The 20,480-nt window shown below is 41.9% G+C and overlaps 1 protein-coding gene and 1 pseudogene across 8 annotated transcripts in view; one reads left to right on the plus strand and one right to left on the minus strand.

Moving 5' to 3' along the window:
- The window catches only part of NTM (neurotrimin), a 943,472-nt gene that overhangs the window by 269,679 nt on the left and 653,313 nt on the right, over positions 1–20,480 (minus strand). The window lies entirely within an intron of this gene.
- On the plus strand, positions 14,853–17,436 carry LOC118550897 (ribosome biogenesis protein NSA2 homolog pseudogene; annotated as a pseudogene).

Here is a 20,480-nt window from a genome sequence, read left to right on the forward strand (position 1 = left end):
CCACTCACCAGCATTTATAACACTATATAACAATAAACATGGTAGATACAGGCAGGCCCTTATAATAATTAGGTTAAAATCCTGGTACTCATTTCCCAAATTGGAAAACTGAGTAATAACTCAGGGCAACTGATAACAAATACTATAACTGTAGTTAGTGTTTTACAATTTATCAACATGCTAATATATGCAATTTATCTGATCATGACAAGACACATATTCTCCTCATTTTACAGATGAGGAAACTAAGCCTCAAAGTGGTTTGCTGACTTGCCTAAAGTCACACTGCTGATAAATGGCAGTGTCAGAATGGGTCCTCGTGTCTTCTGGTTCTAAATTCCACAGTCTTTCCACTATCACTCAGAATTTTCCAGTGATTCAGGAATAGTGGTGGGTATTTGCCCAGCTTCTGATATCAGTCATGTTCCATTTTTCTGCTCCCATTTAACAAGAAGAATCAACAATCCTAAATCTTGGTTTTGCTAATGATTGCACATTCATACCCACTGAGTGACAGAAATATATCTTGGGGAATTATAGTTTAATAATCCCACAAGTCAGCACATAAATGCCCAGAGAAAAATAAAATGTATGACTGTCTAAATATGCTTAAGGTTATTCTGAATACATTTGAGAAGATTTGAAGAACTAAAGCCCTTTGCTTTCAGCACGTTAGACTGAGTCTAGTGAATATTCTGTATTTCCACATTCTTATCTTCAGGTATACCTGGATTCTCCTGTATGTAGTTCTCTCCCATTGCCTGGCTTGCAAATTAAATACAACAACAAAACAAAGAATGATTCCCTCAAAAAAAGAAAAAAAAAAAAAAGAAAGAAATCCTAACATACACATGCCATTAAAAAAAAAGAGAGAGCAAAAACAACAAGATGTAGGCTGAAATGTACATTTTATTTTTTTTCCCCACAGGACAAAAAAAAACTTTTAATAAAAAACTCCTGAAAATCATTGTTTCTTTCTAAATATTTATTTAGTTCTACTGCATGTGTCATTTGTGACTGACTTCTTTCCCATAGAATAAGGTTTTCAAGGTGCATCCATACTGTGGCCATGTTTGTTTGTTTGTTTGTTTGTTTAATTTTATTTTATTATGTTAATCACCATACATTACATCATTAGTTTTGATGTAGTGATCCATGATTCATTGTTTGCGTATAACACCCAGTGCTCCATGCAGTACGTGCCCTCTTTAATACCCATCACCAGGCTAACCCATAAGATTTTATTTATTTATTTGAGAGAGAGAGGATGGTGAAGGGGCAGAGGGAGAGAGAGAGAAGCAGACTCCCCACTGAGCAGGGAGCCCTACAAGGAGGGGCTCGATCCCAGGACCATGGGATCATGACCTAAGCCAAAGGCAGACACTTAACCGACTGAGCCACCCAGTGCCCCTGAAATGTACATTTTAAACAAAGAAAGGCTCCAATCCAGATACATGTAACTAAATAAATGAATCTCCCCCAATCTAAAATCAAACCCTTTTCTTCTTAAATACTGGATATGGAAGCCTCCAGCTTATTTATTTTATGAACAGAAGGACAAGACTAACACTTGTGGGATGCCAACTATATGCCACATACATTGTGTCAGATACTTCCACATATATGAACTAACTTAGTCTTGGCCACAACTGCGGGACTAGCTATTACCTCTTTCTACACCAGTAAGGAAACTGGCTGCCCCAGTGATGTGCTTATGGTCATATAGCTGGCAAATGGTGAGTTGATTTCTGAATTAAAATCTAAAGTTAAATCTGTTTCCTTCTCTCAAGACCTGAACAGGTTAATTGGATCACCTATTGGCAGAAGAAAAGATTCCCCAAGAGGCTGAAGAAGATGAGAGCGCAGGACACTTTGTTCTCAAATTTTAATGGCTAAAGACTTTTATAATGGGCTGCCAACCATTCCTTACTTCCTGTCCTATAGGTTGGAGAGAGAGGGGATAGACAAGCCACCTCAATATAAAAAGGTTTCAGAGAGAAAGGAGTGATGCCTAGGATTCCAGGACCAATTATTCATTTTTGATCAATATCCCCAATGTTCTGTGCCATGGGGGCATTGCTAGTCTTAGGTTAATATGAAACAAGAAATGACCCCAGGTGTACTAAGGAAGGCAAAAACTCTTCTACTGAAAAGTGTCTCCCAAACTGGCCCACTTCCTGGTACATGTAACTCTCATTAGTCCTTCCTGTGAGTTGACTCTTTGGAAGTGTCTAGTCTGCCCTTGGTCTGTTATGCTAGTCCATCTCACCTCTGTGCTCTATATTAGCTGGCTCACGAAAGTAATCCATAAGTAATAATAGTGATTTACAGTCCTCAGAAACACCCTTCTTCCCACTCAATCTCCATTCTATTTAATCATCCATTTCTCAGACTGGTAAACAGAGGCACAGAAATAATAAGAAAGCCCTAACATTTGGATCGTGAAATATATAAGAAATTACATTCACGTGGTCGCCCTAACGAATCCTCACGAGAAAACCTATCAGGTAAATATGGCAGATATTTTCATCATTTACAGATGAGAAAATTAAGCTGCAGACAGACCAAGTGATTCACTTGGGCACGTGCGCAGCATGAAGGCATAACTGATTTGTACTGCTGATGCTTCTCCCCCCCTTCAACTGCTGATGTGTGCCTCCACTCCCCCAACCCCTGCCTTGATGTGTGCCTCTGCTCTCCCCACTCCTACTGTGACACATGCTCTGTTCCCCCAACTTCTGCCACTGACTTGTGCTTCTGCTCCCCATGCCCCTGCGGCTGATGTATGCTTCTGCTCCCTCTGGTTCAGGCCCCCTTTGGGGTACCCTGCCCACAAGGCTGCTACAGCTCTATCTGGTCCCTCACTTTGATTTCCTCTGACAGCCTCTGGTAAGGCTTCTCTGCTCTATATCCCCTCGTCTCAGGTCCTTCTCACTTCAGTCCACCTGGATTCAGAGATGACAAATAGAGGGATATAGACAGGAATCTGTGATTACAACTTATGAGGGACCTTCCTAGAGTCATGCACAGACAGAGAATTTGACAGACATTAATGAACAACACAAAGACCCGGCTTTCAAGGAGCTTATAAGCAAGCAGAGAGAAATAGACAGCAAACAAAATAAATAAGTAAAATTGCATAAAATTGTAGGAGGTGATGAGAGCTATGAAAAAGGAAAAACTAGGACAGGGTAAGAAAAAGCGAGACCCAGGAGGCAGGGGAAAGGGGGAATAGGGTGGAGGTGGGGAGTCGGGCAAGACTGCTCTGCCATCGGTGGGGGTGGGCCTGCTGAAGAAGGCAAGGTTGAGTGAAGACCTGAAAGAGCAGAAGGCCGGAAGCCTAGGGGTCTCTGTGGGAAGAGTGTCCCAGGCACCAGCTAGACTGGGGAGCAAGGAGACCAGCATTGCTGCTGTGCCCTCTGAATGCCCTTGCTCAAAATAACCACCCAGGTACAGGGCAAGTCTTGACAAATGGGCCTCAAGAGGTAAGGTTTTAGAGAAGAACCATGAGAGACAATGGACTCTGAAAAACAAACTGAGGGTTCTAGAGGGGAGGGGGGTGGGAGGATGGGTTAGCCTGGTGATGGGTATTGAGGAGGGCACATTCTGCATGGAGCACTGGGTGTTATGCACAAACAATGAATCATGGAACACTATATCTAAAACTAATGATGTAATGTATGGGGATTAACATAACAATAAAAAAATTTAAATTAAAAAAAAAAAAAAGAGGTAAGGTTTTAGAAAACAAGAAGCATGTCAGAAAAGTGAAGGACAGGAGGTTCTGCCTAGGTGGAGTGCTGCTATGGAAGAGCCCCTCATTCTGCGCCAGAGGAGGAGGTGCTGAACAGTGGGAGGTGGTGTGCAGAGAACACAAAGATACACACATTTGACTTCCATTTAGGGCCCCCCTTGCCTGGTCAAAGTGGGTGTGATTGTGAATTTTATGTATCACCTGGACTGGGCTGAAGGGGGCCCAGATAGCTGGCAAAATATCATTGCTGGGCGTGTCAGTGAGGACCGTCCTGGAAGAGAGTAGCACTTGAATGGGTAGGCTGAGTACAGAACATCCCTCCTCATCACCTCAGCCAGGTATCATCCAATCTAGTGAGCACCGCAACAGAATAAAAAGGCAAAAGAAGGGCTGGCTTCTCTTTCTCTCTTCTTGAACTAGGATGTCCCTCTTTCCTGCCCTCAGGCATTGGAACTCCTGGTTCTCAGGCCTTCAGACTTGGTCTCAATTATACCACCAGCTTTGGTTCTCCAGCTGGTGGATAGCATATCATGGCATACTTCTTCCTCCATAATCTCATGAGTCATTTCCTAGACTAAACTGTATCTTATACATTACTGTATATCCTATTGGTTCTATTTCCTTGGAGAACCATCACTAATACCATGAGCTTCCTTTGGAGCTGATATCCCATGCTGGGAACCTGCCTGAAATTAGTCTCACCTGTACTTACAGGGCACACAGGAAGTTGTGCTGGGGTGACCAAGGATGACCAAAACCATGGTGGCATCAAGCATGCCATAGTAGCAGCAAGCACTGATTGAATCCTAATCACAAGCCGGGCCTGTGCTAAGTACCACACACATACACTCACTCACTCCTTTGAACAGCCCTATGGGGCAAGTCCTAATATCATCCCCTCCTTTTACAGTTAAGAAAACCAAGACTCAGGGAAGTGAGGTGACCCAAGGTGGAGCCAGATTTCGAATAGCCCTGTTTCACTCAAAAGGCCACACAGTCGCCGGGTCAATAACAGTCGCCAACGCACACAGCCAACTCTCCTCTCTTCAAGGGAGAAAATCTTCACTCCATATTAAACACTGAGCGAGAGACAGCCATCTTGGAAGCATCATTGTTGGAGGATTCATGCAACATCAAGAAAGGTAGATGGATCAAAATAACCCTTCACGCCTAGTGAAAACAAATTCACATTGCCTTCAAACATCCCCATTCGAACAGAATAACTCAGAATTACTACCGCAGGACAAGAATTCGGAGGAATCCAGAATCCAAGAAGGCAATACTTGCCAGGCGAGCCCCAGTTCTTCACTGATACCATCATTCATGCAGGTAGAAAATCGCTTCCACTCGGCCCACGCGTGTGCACACATGCACATTATAATATTTTGTTTGCAGATCTGCCTATTTACATAGTTAATTTGGGATCTGTTTGCAAACACAAATTAGTTTGGTGCAATTACTTTGTGCACGGACATAGAGTTATCCGCTTGAGCAGTTTAACAGCGTGGAAATGGCTGCATAGTAGCATATGGCTGTCTCTATATAATCACAATATTACCTGCACATATTAGTTACATAACAGTTACATTATAATTAGGGCTGCTTTTAAGTCATTCAAAAGAAAAAAAAAGTATTTTAATTAAATCAGCAAGGTGTTTTAAGTGGAGAGAAGAGAGAGAGAGCGTTTATGATTCCCAGCATTCTATCAACTGAAATGTGACGTGCGCGTCAGCACCTTTCTGGCTACCATGTGAGGAGAAGCTTTTCTGGTAACAACACTGAATATTATCTGCCTGTGACCTTGTGCCCAAACAAGGCAAACTGCTCTCAGACTCGCCTGTGGGCCGACTTCCGATCACAGAGTCACAGACAAATGTCAGAGCTGGAGAAGACCTCCATGGTTGTCTGGTCCATCTGACCATCATCCAGAAGAGCCAACTGAGGCCTGGGCAGGCAGAGTAGCAGACTCAGAATCACAGGGTTTAATGGAAAAACTGAAACCAGAACCCAGACCTCCTGCATTACAAGACTGACTCTAGTATACCGCCCATATCATGACATGGCCGTCACACTTTTGAATGGTGACAGAAATACCCCATTCAGCCCATTTTTCCCCAAATATGGAATCCACACACATTAGACACACTCAGAAAATGAAGAGGTATCACACACATCGATTGATAAGTAATAAAAATAAGGGGTTAAAGAACTTATCATAAGCCATTCAAGTAAATACGTGGTAATATTCAAATTTCTTCACGCCACATCTAGTACTTGTGGTTTTAAAAGAATATTGCCTTCAAATGAGAGAAATTCATTTAAATGTATTAGAATGGAAGGAACCAAGCTTTGTCAGTTGAGTTCCAGAAGTACCATTCCCTTGGTGACACTGGGCAGGTTACTGAAACTTCTAATGATTTCTCTATAATACTGAATTACACACTTAAATGCTTTACATCATGAAAAGGAACATTTCATCCAATAGGCATGGCATTACCATGAGCTTCAAATTACAAGAGGCAGGGACATAGTCTTAAGGTTGATATTCCCATCTCATCCCTGGGTGATATGGGTCAGAATATTCCTTACACCCAATTTCCCCCATGCTGCCAAGTACAATATTGTCTCCATCCTCTCTTGTGGAGAAAATGTGAACATGGAGCCTAGGGGAGGAAAGCCACAGGATGCTGTTATTATCATCAGGCCAATTGAGAAGAACAAATAGCATCTCAGCATAATCAACATCTTATCCCAAATCGTTTCTGTCCTTCCTCCCCAGTACACCATTTAACACTCCATGCAGATGAGACTAAACATTGTTGGTTGCATAAGACAAGAAACAGACCACAGTAGAACCGGATAAAAGATCACTGGTGTCCATCAGGAACAAATGACCATGTAATAACTCTGTAATTACATGGTAACTAGAACTGATTGAGCCTGTAAATTATATCCTTGTCACCTCCGGGTAATGATGCAGCTCTATCTCCCATCTACAGAAAGCAGCGGCACATGGCCCACAGTCACTGAAAGATAAGGGAATTCTTGGCTGATAAAGCAGATTTGCCGCTGTTGATAGTGATAGAGGGACATGCTGAAATCTGGGAGTTAATGATTTTCCAGTTGAGGCATCACTGCCTTGCCATCCATAGCAAGGCATCTATTACGCAGCCAGTGTTCTCCATCCTTAATCAGAGGGATTGGTTAAAGTTCCCAAAATCAGAGATGAAAGGAATGTGCTCCCCAACACGTGCACACAAAAATGCTCCACATGTGCATGGGCTCACACACACCAGCAGCTAATGTACCCTCCCCCAGCCATTTAATCTGCAGACCTTTGAAACATCACTATTGTAGTATTTCACCAAATATTTTAATACTAGGAAGAATATTGTCTCTTTTTATGCAACATTCTCTCTGGGACCATTATGCAGAGGCATTAAGAAATTCTGTGTGGTAGATTATTCAGCAAATATTGTTTGACAGTCGACTGTGCACATAGCATTCCACTAGGTGTAAGAGAGGAAACAAAGAAGCATAATACACAATTCTCTCCCTCAAGGATCGAGTCCACTTACACAAATAATGTAAATACGTAAGAAGTTAAATTATAATGTCACAAGGCAGTATATAATTAACTGCCAAATGACTGGTAGAGACAATAAGAGCTACAGAAGTACAGAAAAGAGAGAACTCACTTTGGGATGGTGTAATCATAAATATGGCTTCTTAAAGTGCACACCTAAGAAAGCTGAAATATCAAGTTCATTGAGGTCTGTTAGAAAGAGACATTTCAAATTTCTCTCTATCCACAGTGCTCTTTGTTAAAAATAACAACAAAACTAGATATTTTTCATTAATGAAAAACAGAAATGTTGGGAGGAAAAACATCAGAAATATGAGCATAAACAAGTTACACTGTGTATAGCCAAGGTGCTAGGAGACAAGATAAATACTAAGAAGCTCAATACCCCTTTAACATTTGAGTGTTTATAACTTGGGTAGATATGTAGATACTCTGTCCACAGTAGTAGGGATGTAGTAGGGATGTATTCTGATCAACACAGAGACATAGCAACTAGGATAAGACCCGCAGAATTGCAACCAGCCAGTTAAGAACGTACAAAAACCTTAATCAAGGCCCCCATCCATGTGGCAATAAACATGGGACACCATCCACTGGGGATCAATGGGGGTACTTCTCTGAGATTGCGAGGAGAGACAAAGAGCCTATGAGTCTCTCCTTGTTCCTCTGCCCCTAAACTCTCAACCTTCTAACTGCTATTCCTAACTAGGTGTCAAGAGAATAGCAATATGATGGGAGTTATTGTACAGCTATTGCTGAGGGGTAATCAAAATGGCCTCTTGAGTTTTATCTGGATTTAATGTAAACCCACTTGCCATCGTCCCATCACCCTCTTGAGCAAGCTTTTCACTGGCTGACCTTACAGCCACAGATCTCCAACAACATTTACCCTGCAAATGTTCTTCACTGATGTGTGAGGTGCAGAAATCCACTTAGTATAGATCTTCAAGTTAGTGACCTTCAAGTTCAGGACCCTCCAGAGATCTTGGAGATGCAAAACATAGACCCATAGCACTTACTGGTAGCTGATCTCTGGGTGAGAATAAGGGCACCAGATAGACAGTCTGCATTTATCCATGGAAGAAATATAAAATATATACCATCTAGTCTCTGAAACCAGAGAGACTTAGCACTCCTCCAGACCCTTAAGAATTTGAAAGGTCTCCATGAAAATTTTCTCATTCTGGAGTAAATTAGTGCTATCCCAAGGAAAACATCCTCTACAATCACCAGAATTCTAGTAAGGTTAAAAAGAGTCATATGCTCCGATAATGCTTCACCAGAAAATAAAATAAAATAAAATAAAAAGGCCAAGTTAACTATGCCCTTTGTAATGTTACTTATCTCTGGGTCATCATTTCCTTGTCGAAAAATAAAAGGATTAAATGAGATGATCCTTAAGGTCCTTCCTAGATTGAATAGTCTATGACCTAGAAAGGCTGTAATGATCAGTTCTTCAAAAGCTAATGAAGAATAATCACATCCTCAATCTCAAGCTGTAGATAAAGAAAAAGAGACTCCTGTTTTAACCAACCATTAAGACTATAAAAAAATTCAGTAATCTAGGCTCCTAACCTTCCTCTGACTCATAAAACAGTTTCTCTCCAAGAACCAAGCAAGATCCTAGGGACTATCCTGGGATAAATCATGGTTGATCCACAGAGGCCTTTGTTTGATCTCACATTTAGGAACTGTATTCACAACACGATGACGGAACCTATGCTCACATTCTGCATCTGATTCCCATGACACATTTCTATAAGAAAGTAACAGCAACAGGGGAACATCAAACTGCTCATCAGCAAGTGGGTCTTCATTTGGCTTCAGGAGGCAGAACTCGATGGCAATGACAGGACGGGACATCTCTCTACACCTGCAATTCTCATTTTATTTACAGTGGCCACAGGATCGATATCTTCTCCCCTGGAAATAAAGCTTTCTACTTTGCATTGGAATTTATCTTCAATAGCTGCTGGAAATCATTATCACACAATAATGTTCTATTCACTACTCATGTTATCTCTTCAGCTAGGCAGATTGCCAGACATTTGACTGCCTGACACCAAGTCCATTTGGTGCACGACAAAAATAAAACCTTGCATTGCCTGGAAATAACATGAGACACACTCATCATCTAGCTAGGGATGATTGGGCTACTTTCTCTTTCTGAGGAGATGTCAGAATTCATGTAAACCATCTAGTGTTTTTGCCTACAGTCACGAGCACACTCTCATTATATGTGTATAGTGGGCATGAAGAAAAAGCTTGTGAACAGACCAAAGTTATTACGAATCCCAGAGGTGAAGCTATGAGGTCTAGAAGACTATGTGTCCATGGCTGTACGTGGGCCTTGCTTATCTTTAGTTGGATTCATTGATCCAAATGTCATTTCTGTTAAATTCAAAAACTTTTCTTGAGATCCTACCAAGCACTGAGTACTGATCTCAGTACTTGAAGCACACTGATGAATACAGCCTTCTTTCCTAGAGAAGTCTGATTTAGAAAGTTAGGCAAAACTATGTGCATAAATGTCAACACCTGATGAGACACGTGAATAGGATGTTGGTGGGGTACCAAGAAGGACCACCGTATCCCGGTTATGAACTCAGAGGAGCCTTCTCAAAGTTCTTACTATTTGAATCAGATGTCTTAAAGCAGAGTCATAAAAACAGAGGAAAGGATGATTTAGAGGACATCTCCTGTGGGAACATCACATGTCAGTTCATAGGTGAATGGGTGTTGGCATGGGGACTCTTGAGTATGATAATTATAGGAAGGTTCTGGGTCACTAGAACTTATAGGAAGAGTGATGACCTCTACCTCTCCAATCACCAGGGGATGTTTCCTTTTGGATATGCTGAGATTGAGGTCCCTATTGGACACTGACTTGGATAGATGCAACATGTAGAAGGAATAATTTAACTACATTCAAATAAGGCATCAGAGTCAGAGATGGCAATTTGGGCAGCCCCTACACATTGACAGTGAAAATCCAGGAGATAGATGAGGTTTCCCATGGAGAAGGCTAACAGCTTTGGGTCATGGGCAGAACCCATGTTACAGGAGCTAGCACAGGAGGGAAAGAGAGCACAGGAGACAAAGCCATGGCAGCCAGAGTGGCACAAGGAAAGCCAGATGAGGAGGCAGCACTGCAGAAGTCAGAGCGGTAGGGTTTCAGGAAGAGGAGAGGTGGGGGGCAACAATTTGAATGCAGCAATGAAAGAAGCACTCTAGAGTGCACTTTGGATTTGTGCAGAGTTTGGAGGCTTCGGTCAGGGCAGTTTTTTTAATAGCTGTAGCAGTACAGAATACAGATTCCAGTTGATTAAGGAATGAATAGAAATGAGGGAGTAAATTCTATTCAAAAATGTCAATTAAGAATGAAAGAAAGGGACAGAGAAAGAGCAAGAGAGGGAGCAGATGGCTTGGGCATGTTATGTTTTGGGGGAAAAGCCAGTAGAGAAGGAAAGGATTTAGACTCCCGCCCACAAGAGATTATATAACAGAGTCTGACTCTGTGTGAAATATTATTTTCAACATCCAAGACAAATACAGGTCTAAGTCTATTCCAAACTTTTATTTAACCCCATCTCCAGCCCGGACCTCCTTCCTGAGCCCTAGGCTCACATAAGCAATTGCCGGCTTGGCGTCTCCACTTGAAAGCCTAATGGACATCTCAAATCTTAATGATCAAAACAGAACACCTAATTCTTCACCCCTAACTCTCAAACTTGGTCTCTTGCCAGTCTTCCTGCTCATGGCTTCAGGTCCTCTAACTAAAAGCCCTGGAGTCCTTGACCACTAGCTTTCTCTCCCGCCCAACATCCAATCCACCAGCCAGTCTTGATGGCTCTACCTGTGAAACAGACTCAGAAAATGACTATTCCACATCATGTCCACGTCTACGTGATGGTCAAAGCCACCATCATCTCTCATCTGCCACATGGTAACAGTCTCTCCACTGTTCTTCTTACATCCAGGGACCCTTACATCTATTCTCCCCATGTTCCCAGAGTTACTCATTGAAAATGAACAGAGTTACTCATTGAAAAAAAGTCAAAACAAGTCAATCCTTGACTCAATGTTCTTAAGTGACTTCCGTTCACATAAAGAGTAAAAGTTAAAGACTTTTAATGGTCTACAGACCCCTCCCTAATTGTGTTAGATTGAGTTACTGGGCATGGTCCTTGACTCTTTTCCTCTCCCACTGTAGGCAGGGTGGATCTTCCCACCAGTCAACTTTGGGCTTGGCCATATTACTTGCTTTGACTTTGGGGATGGTAGCAGACAGGATGCGAGCAGGCTTGAGGCTTGCAAAGTGCATGGGTGATTAGGCTTTCTTCTTTCACTCTGCTGTTCTACCTGGAGAACAGATTTGGGGCTAGGGGATACATTCTGATTCTTCATCCTTGGTCTCTGATGAACCTGTGCAGAAGCGGCCTGAGCCCAATTTAAAGTCTATAGCCAAGCGAGCCAAACCACACATTTGAAAGTGAGGGGAAAAAATGCTATTGTTGTATGCCCCTGAGTTATATCTGCAGCACTTCCATGGTAATAGCTGACTAATTCAATTATCTAGCCTCCCACAACCTCTCAGTTCTCATCTCCTTCTCCCTCCCTCCCTCACTGTGCCCAAGTCATATTTGCCTCTTATTTTTCTGATCCCAAACAAACTCCTGCCTCAGGGCCTTTGTACATGCAATTCTTGCTCCATACTCCACAATATCTCAATGGTTTCATTTTTCTTTTTTTACTTCCTTCAGGTCTCTACTCAAATACCTTACCAAAAAGGTTTTCCATGATTCCCCCTACCTCCAGCCCTCCTACCCCTTGCTATGGTTTATATTTCTCCACAGTACTCCATAATATGGCTGACATATTTATTATATTTATTTATTTTTTAGCCTATAGGCCAGAGCTTCTAACTTACTTTTGCACATATAATCTGCTTAGTAATTAAACGAACATAAATTCAGGTTCCCCTGCTGATTTTCAATTCTCCCTGTCCTATACAACAGTGTTTTTCCAACTGTTGTGTGTGCACCAGGAAGCCATAAGTGAGATGATTTTAGTAGATAAATAGACAGATTTTATATAAATAAAATATATTTAATTTTATTCTAGATTGAGTAGATGGGCTGGGGGCTTTAAAAGTAATTGGTGAAATGGGGAGGTAAAGATAAGCACTGGGAAGCAGGGCAGGTAGTGTGCTTAGGTGCAAATGATCCCAGTCACCTCTAGAGCCCTTGAGAGCTGCTCTGAATTACAACAGAGTTGCTCTGTGACTGATGTTTACAATAATGACCCGAGTAACAAAATAAGATAAATGATATTCTCTGTGCTTTGCTCAATAAGACAGAACAATAATATATTTTAGAAAAAGAACTCTATCAAAAAGGATTGTAATGTTTTAAGTTCAATTTAAAGGATGATAGCTCAGTTATATGACAAATTCATTCATGTGGAACACTGCTGGTACCTCATAAATAAGACTTTCCTATATAAACATAAGGATTTATAATGAATTTGCTGATTATTCTTTCCTCATGAATAATAGGCAGAATTGATTTTATACTCACTCCTCTTCTCTGACCCACCTCCTCCCACCCTTATATGATTTTCTTCTTTTTCTCTTAAAAGAAGGCAGTCTGTAACAAATAGTTGTAGCTATAAGTTAATGTATACTCCATTTCACATCGTTTCAACACTAAGGGCCCATACGATTATTTTTCTGCCTGATGGACCACACAGACTGAATTTGTTAAGTGATAATTATTGGATTAACAGAACTTCTAGTTTCCAGTCTGGCATGAGAGGAAAGTCATTACTCCCATCCCACAAGAAAAATGCTGAGCAAACTGCAAATCCACAACTCTTCTTAGATCCATCAGAGAACTGAGGCCACAGAGCAAACTGCTGCCCCCAACACTGAAGAGACAGGTGAATCAGATACATATAGACAGTCACAACTTACAGGAGCAGAAGCCCGCAACAAACAGCTTTGCGGGAACCAGTACTGGGATAGGAACACTTACACCATGATCCAGGAATGATCACAGGGGCAGGGCGGACACCTTGGGGAGTTACAAACTCCAAGGGGCTCCAGTCTTCCCCAGGCTCACATACACACTTGTAAATAACCCCTCCAGGAGCCCTACCAGATTCTCTCAGTGATTATCAGAGAAAAATCCCCTTGCAGTTCAGTAGGGGGGGAAGTAAAGGTAGCCTTTTTGAAATACACCCAGAGCATTCTGTTCTTCTGATCTCAAGAGAAATTATTTTAACAGAGTCTGGGGAATAGGAAATACCCAACTGCAGTCTGCCACAGTCTTCCTACCTCAACTTAAGGGGGAAAAGCAAAGTAAAACTGAGGTGCAATTGTAAAGCTCCCAGTCCAGGCACACAGGCCCGCTGAAACACTGAAATTTAATCATAGGACTATAGAATGCTTCTCCTCCTCCCACATGTTAGTTACCTCCATATCAAAAGGGTTTTGTATACTGAAAGAATTATTCATCTCACATGGTATTTAAAGAAGTCTCTAGGGAAGCCCAAAGACAACCCGGTAGAAAAAAAAAAAAACCAAGGAGAGCAGAAGTTGTAGCCTCTGACACCTACAGCTACAGCAAACAATAAACACTGTTTAACCCCTAGCCAGATAAATATAAAACCTTACACAAAAATACCAATTTACCTCAGTGCCTTTCACCCTGAACATCCTGCATGGCTTTCAACAAAAATTACAACACATACAAAAAGACATAAAACACAGGTTGAAGAAACGGTGAGCATCAGAACCAGACTTGGATATGGCAGAGATGTTGGAATGATCAGACTGGGAATTGCAGACAGCCAATATTCTAAGGGCTCTGAAGGCAAAAGTGGACAATACATATGAACAGATAGGCAATGTATGCAGAGAGGTGGAAACTCTAAGAATCAAAAGGAAATTCTAGAGACCAAAATCACCACAACAGAAAAGAAGAATGCCATTGATGGGCTCATCAGCAGCCTGGACATGGCTGAGGAAATATCAGCGGTTGGAAGAAATGTCAACAAAAATTTCCAAAACTGAAATGGAAAAAGAAAAAAGACAGGAAAAAGCAACCCCACGGGAACATAATATCTAAGAACTCTGAGTGGCTATAAAAGGCTCAGTATATGAGTAATGGGCATACTAGAAGGAGAAGAAAGAGAAAAGACCATGAGAAATATTTGAATATATGAATATTTGAATGCATGACTGGTATTTTCCCAAAATTAATGAGAGACACGAAACCACAGATCTAGAAGTTCAGAGAACACGAAGACAGGAGCCCAGAGAAGACCAATAAACTACACCTGAGCACATCATATTGAAACTGCAGAAAATTAAAGAAAATCTGGAAAGAAGCCACTGGGGGTAGGGGTGGGGCAGTGCCTTACACATAGCGGAGCAAGAGTAAGAATCACATCTGCCTTCCAGAAAATTGAGAACTTCTTTGCACCCCAGGAGCTGCATCCAGCGGCTCCATGGCCATCACCGTGCCACAAAACGAATATATTGAGTTACACTTGGAAGCACTCTGGCTAAGGTCTGAACTACCAAGAGGAAAAGAGAAAGAAGGAAGGTCAGGAGGCTCATGAATGTTCAAAGAAGGCAAAAAAAAATGATTGGTCTGAAAGCTAAGCTCTACTGTAAACAGTGCCATGCTGAGAAAATACAAATGAAAAAGACTATCAAGATGCATGAAAAGAGAAGCCCCAAACAGAAGACTGAAGGAGAAGATTCCAAAGGAGCAGTGCCTGCATGTCTACTGGAAAGGGAGGAGTCCCAAGCTAAAGAACTTTCCAATATGATTAAATGAAAAAGAAAAGAGAAAGCGGGAAAATGGGAAGTCCCTTTACCCAAAGTTTGTGTCCAGGGAGAAACAGAAGTATTAAAGGTTATTCAAAAAAGAAAGGGACCAAAGAAAATATGGAAGAGGATGGTTACTAAAGCCCACTTTGTTGGAGATGGCTTTACTCAAAAACCACCTAAATATGAAAGATTCATTAGGCTAATGGGTTCTCATTTCAAAAAGATCCATGTAACACAGCCCGAAATGAAAGTCACCTTTTGCCTGACACTACTTGGTGTAAAAAAGAATCCCTCATCCCCACTATATACAACTTTGGGTGTTATTACAAAGGTATTGTCCTTGAAGTGAATGTGAGTGAGTTGGGCCTTGGGACATGAGGAAGCAAACTTATTTGGGGAAAATATGCCCAGGTTACCATAATCTTGAAAGAGATGGGGCCTAGATGCAGTCCTGCTGATTTGACAGCAGTTTCAGACAAGGAACTCCTTATAATTACTGGAGACTGCACAGCAATCAGGAAAACCGCCATTACTGTGATCTTTCTGAATACCACCAAACGGTCTGACATATCTGCAGTCATCAAGAGAACTATTTATTCTATTGTCAAAAACATTAAAAAAAAAAGAATCACATCTGACTTCAGAAAACATGCCATCAAGAAGAGAGTAGGTTAAAAAAAATGTCATGTGTTAAAAGAACCACTAACCTAGAATACTGTATACAGCAAAATTATCCTTCAAAAGTGAAAAAGAAATACTTTCCCAAACAATCAAAAACTGAAGGAATTGGTTGTCAGTAGACCTGTCTTGCAAAAAATTTTAGAAAGTTCTTCAGAGAGAAGGGCAATGATGTAGGTCAGAGACATGGGGCCACATAAAGTGTGAATTATTTTGTTTTCCCATTCTCACTTATTTAAGACATCTCTGTCAATCAGAGCTTCTGATCAGCATAAGGTGATCAGCACTAACCCAGCGAGTTGACGTAGTTACCGCCTGAAGCAAAGAAACTTGACATTTAAGTTCTCATGTATGGCCTCACCAAGGGAAAAAGGGAGAGAGAGCGCCATCAGGGTTTTGAAATGGTGATAACTGGAAGGCCTGTAGGGGGTCTATGGTAGGGACAATCTGGGAACTCTGTATTTTTTCCAAGGCCTTGGACTAAATTGGGATAATTCTCAGGATGAGTTTATTTTGTAAGCTTCTTTCCCATTTGCTACGAATAAATCAGGAATCTAGAGTGTGGACAAAGTCTAAGCAATTTAGACTTCCATGTCTTTATGACCAGGAAATGGGAGTCAGAATGAACATATTCAATGATTTTTTTAATTGCTAACTGAACATCATCTATTGATTTGTTTTTGTTTTTGTTTTTTCCCAATCTGCTTGACCCAAACCAGTCACATAATCCTCAGTACCATTTATTTCTTGAGAAATGAAGAGACACAATTCTCTTTTCTTATGTCCCCTCCTCCAAATCAAAATCCAAGCTAAAACTGAACAAAATGAAACCACAGCAAAAATATTTGCCCTGTTCTCAACACCAATTGCTGCTGGTAATATCTGTGAATTGCCAGCATTGGAAGCTAGTTCTGCTCACCAACACACACTAGGATTCTCTGCAGCACATTTACAACCATATGAAAGCAGATGGCAAAAGCACTGTAGATAAAAGACCAGCAGTAGAAGGGGGGAAAAAAAATGCTTCTAATGAAAATACTAAAAAAGAATGGCTGAACTCTATATTCTGGACACTTCCTTAACCTAAAGAAGAGCTTCTGCAGCATGATCTGGCGATGACCCAACAGTCAGGGACATTTCATAAGTGGACCCCAGGATTGTTTGCATACTTGACTATTTGCACTCCTGATGAATGACACTTTGTGGGGAGGTACAGAGCAATGGTCATTAAACAGCTGCTTAGCAAGACTTCCTGACAATGCAGGGCAAAATGTTAACCCAAAGGACATACTGAGCTCCCACTGCAGGAGAAATGTATTACTAGTAGCAATATTATTAGTATTAGCAATAATTATAATAATTACGAGCATATACATAGCACTTTTGTATCTGAAAAATGCACTGCATTCATCATAATGATTAGCATTTGTACAGTACTTTGTATTTCCCAAACATTCTCCGCTCATTAATTAGATAATGCTGGCAACATCTGTGGGCAAGTGTTACTACTCGCGTTTTATAGACACAAGACAAAGAGAAATTAATCATCTTGCCCAAGGCCGCATGATGAGTCTGTGACAGAATCAGGATTCCATGTTTAAGTTCCCAAATCTCTATTTTGTCTTCACTCCCTGCAAAGCCAGCTAGTTGCTTCCAGTTGAAGGGGGAAGGGAAGTGCATTGGTCATGAAATTTCCTCACTCCCATAGCCCAGGAGTTGTTAGGAAGTGCCACCAAAGCCACATGAAATCTATTTTCATGGAAAACTTCAGGGAGGAAAAGTATTCCTCAAAAATCATTCTAGGGCACTGGTTTCCATAATTGTCTCAGGCCATACCCCAGGGCAGTTGAATCAGAGTCTCCTGGGTATGGCCCCAGAAATCAGTACTTTTTCAAGCTACCCAGGCGATCCCAATGGGTGACCATGGTTGAGTTGAGAACTGTGGGTCTGGGGCAGTCTCAAAGTTCAGGGAGCATTAAAATTCCCTGGAGGGCTTATTAAAGCACAGATTGCATGGCCCCAATCTCCAAATTCCTGATACAGGGGGGTCCACAAATTTGCATTTCGAACACCCTCCCATGTGATGCTGATCACCACCCTTGTCCCAGGACCACACTTTCAGAAGCACTGATCTAAGGTATTTTCGATGCAGACAGAAGAATTGTTAAATTGCTTCAAAGATGCCTTCAAACCCAGGCACTAAGACTTCGGTAACTGGACAGACTGATATTAGCAGTTATGGTTAATACAGTCTGACCAAATACTGGCCACACAGGAAGGTTCCATTCTCCAGTTTTCCTTACAGGGAAGCTGAAAGCTCGTGACTGACGGAGCATGGAGAGAAATGTCACTCTGGGCCTGGCCATTCAATGTCCTGCTCCATCTCCCATGCTTTCCCACTGTTCAGTCCTCCAGCCTCCCGATCCCTCAGGTGCGGTGTTCAGGCCATGGGACTACCAAGATGACAGCAGCTCACAAGGGCAAGAAGTCAGATCCGGGAGTCCTTGGTTGGCTGCCACCCACTCCAGGCATTAAAGGGCAGAAGAACTAATGGGATTGTATTTGGCCTCAAAGATCTCAGGTCTTATTTATTTCTGTAGCACAGTCTAGCCCATCCTGATACCCACCCTCATAATGATCAGTGTACATGGTTGGGGATTGCTCCTAATATTCCCAAAACATCAATTAAATTCGACGGACAAGTGAGAAAGAGGCCTAAGGAAAATATTTAAAAGGAAGTGATAACCATGTGCCTCAGAGTTTAAGCCTGTGACTGAGTTAGAAGTTGACAACTTCAGAGAATGATCAGAATATACCCATCCTAGTATGAGTGCAGCCAGACTCAACCTGCATAGTCAGCTACTGGTGAGGCATAAATGTAAAAAGGACAGGTGCAGCTCTGGGCTTGCCCTACACAGCGCTCTCAAGACTCAATGGTCAGAAACAGAATGGCAGGAACTGACCTATGCACCATCCTGGTAGGGAAGGGCACAGCCTTGAGGTCTTCGGGAATATGAGTAGATAAAAACTTTTTTAGATCACAAAACAGATTCTATCCCCGCCCCGCCCCCCCCCCCACCGCCAATGAGAGTCTTTTCTCTTTAATTCCAGCACCCACACTGATGCTGTTCTCATTAGGAAAAATCCTAAACAAACATGTGGGGCAGAGGGGTGCTACTGGTGAGTGGACTCTGGGAGTCCAGAAACCCAGAGACTGGATATCTTGGTGGGGTATGCTGTGTCAAAAACAATAAGGAGAGCAAGCCACTCTGGCTGTCTGTCCCCAGCTCAGTCAGTCCTCCAGGCGGGGGCAACACCTTTGCCAGGGATTCTGTCCCTCTCGCATGCCCAGCTGTAACCAGAGGGCCCAATTTCACAGCTGTTCAGTTTCAAATCGTACTTACGTTTCCCAGCTGTAGAGCCATATTAGTCGAGTTTGTTTGCCATCAGCTTTAATTAAAAGAGGTTTAATTTTCCAACATTATTTTGTCTCCTCCCTGGCCCAACATCCATGTCGAGAGATGCTATGTTTTCTCCCCAGCCCCCACTATGGCATGTGCCCAGTAACACCGGGGATACTTTCCCACAGCTTCCCATGGGACATGGCACGCAGAGGTTACGGCACATGGCTAGAGTCTATGGTTAATAAGTCTTCCCTGCACCATGGAGCATTGTAATGAAAGTAAAATGTTCCCTTTGCAAACCCAGGCCCCTTTTTTATTCTCTACAGTATTTTTTTTTCAAGTCTTCCCACAAGCTTCACATGGAGCCAGCCTGAGGAACTCTAACTTGATTCCAATCTGATTATCCAACATGGTCCTATCAGCTGAGACAGCAACATTTATCACATTAATAGGAAGGATAGAAGAAAACTGGGATCCCATCCAACAGGAGCGTTTTTATCACATGTTGCACTGTCTTACAAATCCAATTATCACCAGCTGAAGGTCTTAACAGCCCTTGAATTGCAGCTTTCAAATCTTAAAGGACCACGATGCACATTTTCTTAGAGTCTTTGAGCTGTACATCCATCAGTACAGTTCCAGGCATCCAGGCCACATGACAATTTCAGAGCTAATGTTGCCTATGGAATGTTTGTCCTGAGTTCAAGCAGTGAATTTAACAGAAGCTTAGATTGGGGATTTCCATTGACTTTATTCTACTCAACAAATATGAGTCTCTAATTTTACTTCACAGAGCTAGCATCTTGGAAGCCAAGTGTTGTAAAGCTCTGAGGTGAGATCATGGCAACTGTCAGAAACTGGGGGCAGTGTCTTTTGTGGGGCCACATGGGACTAGAAGTTCACTTACAAATTTAGAGAGCTGTGATAACAAATATCATGTGGACACTGAAGAAACATCACCCAAAATTACAAATATAAAGGTCTGAGAACGGCACTAAATAAAACACAGCAACTTCCACTAGAGCAAAGAAAGGAGCTTGGAAATGCTCTGTCCACCAAAAAATAGACTATAAAGTTTCACAAAATTGATAAAACAAAACACAACCATACTGAGCAAAGGCATACAACAACCAGAGCAGCATATATTCTTGTAAAAGTGCTGAACTTTAGTGAAGAACTCTGGAGATCTTTGGTGTTCTGACACCACCACCAGCCCAG

Source organism: Halichoerus grypus, chromosome 11, assembly GCF_964656455.1.
Source record: "Halichoerus grypus chromosome 11, mHalGry1.hap1.1, whole genome shotgun sequence".
Lineage (NCBI taxonomy): Eukaryota > Metazoa > Chordata > Mammalia > Carnivora > Phocidae > Halichoerus > Halichoerus grypus.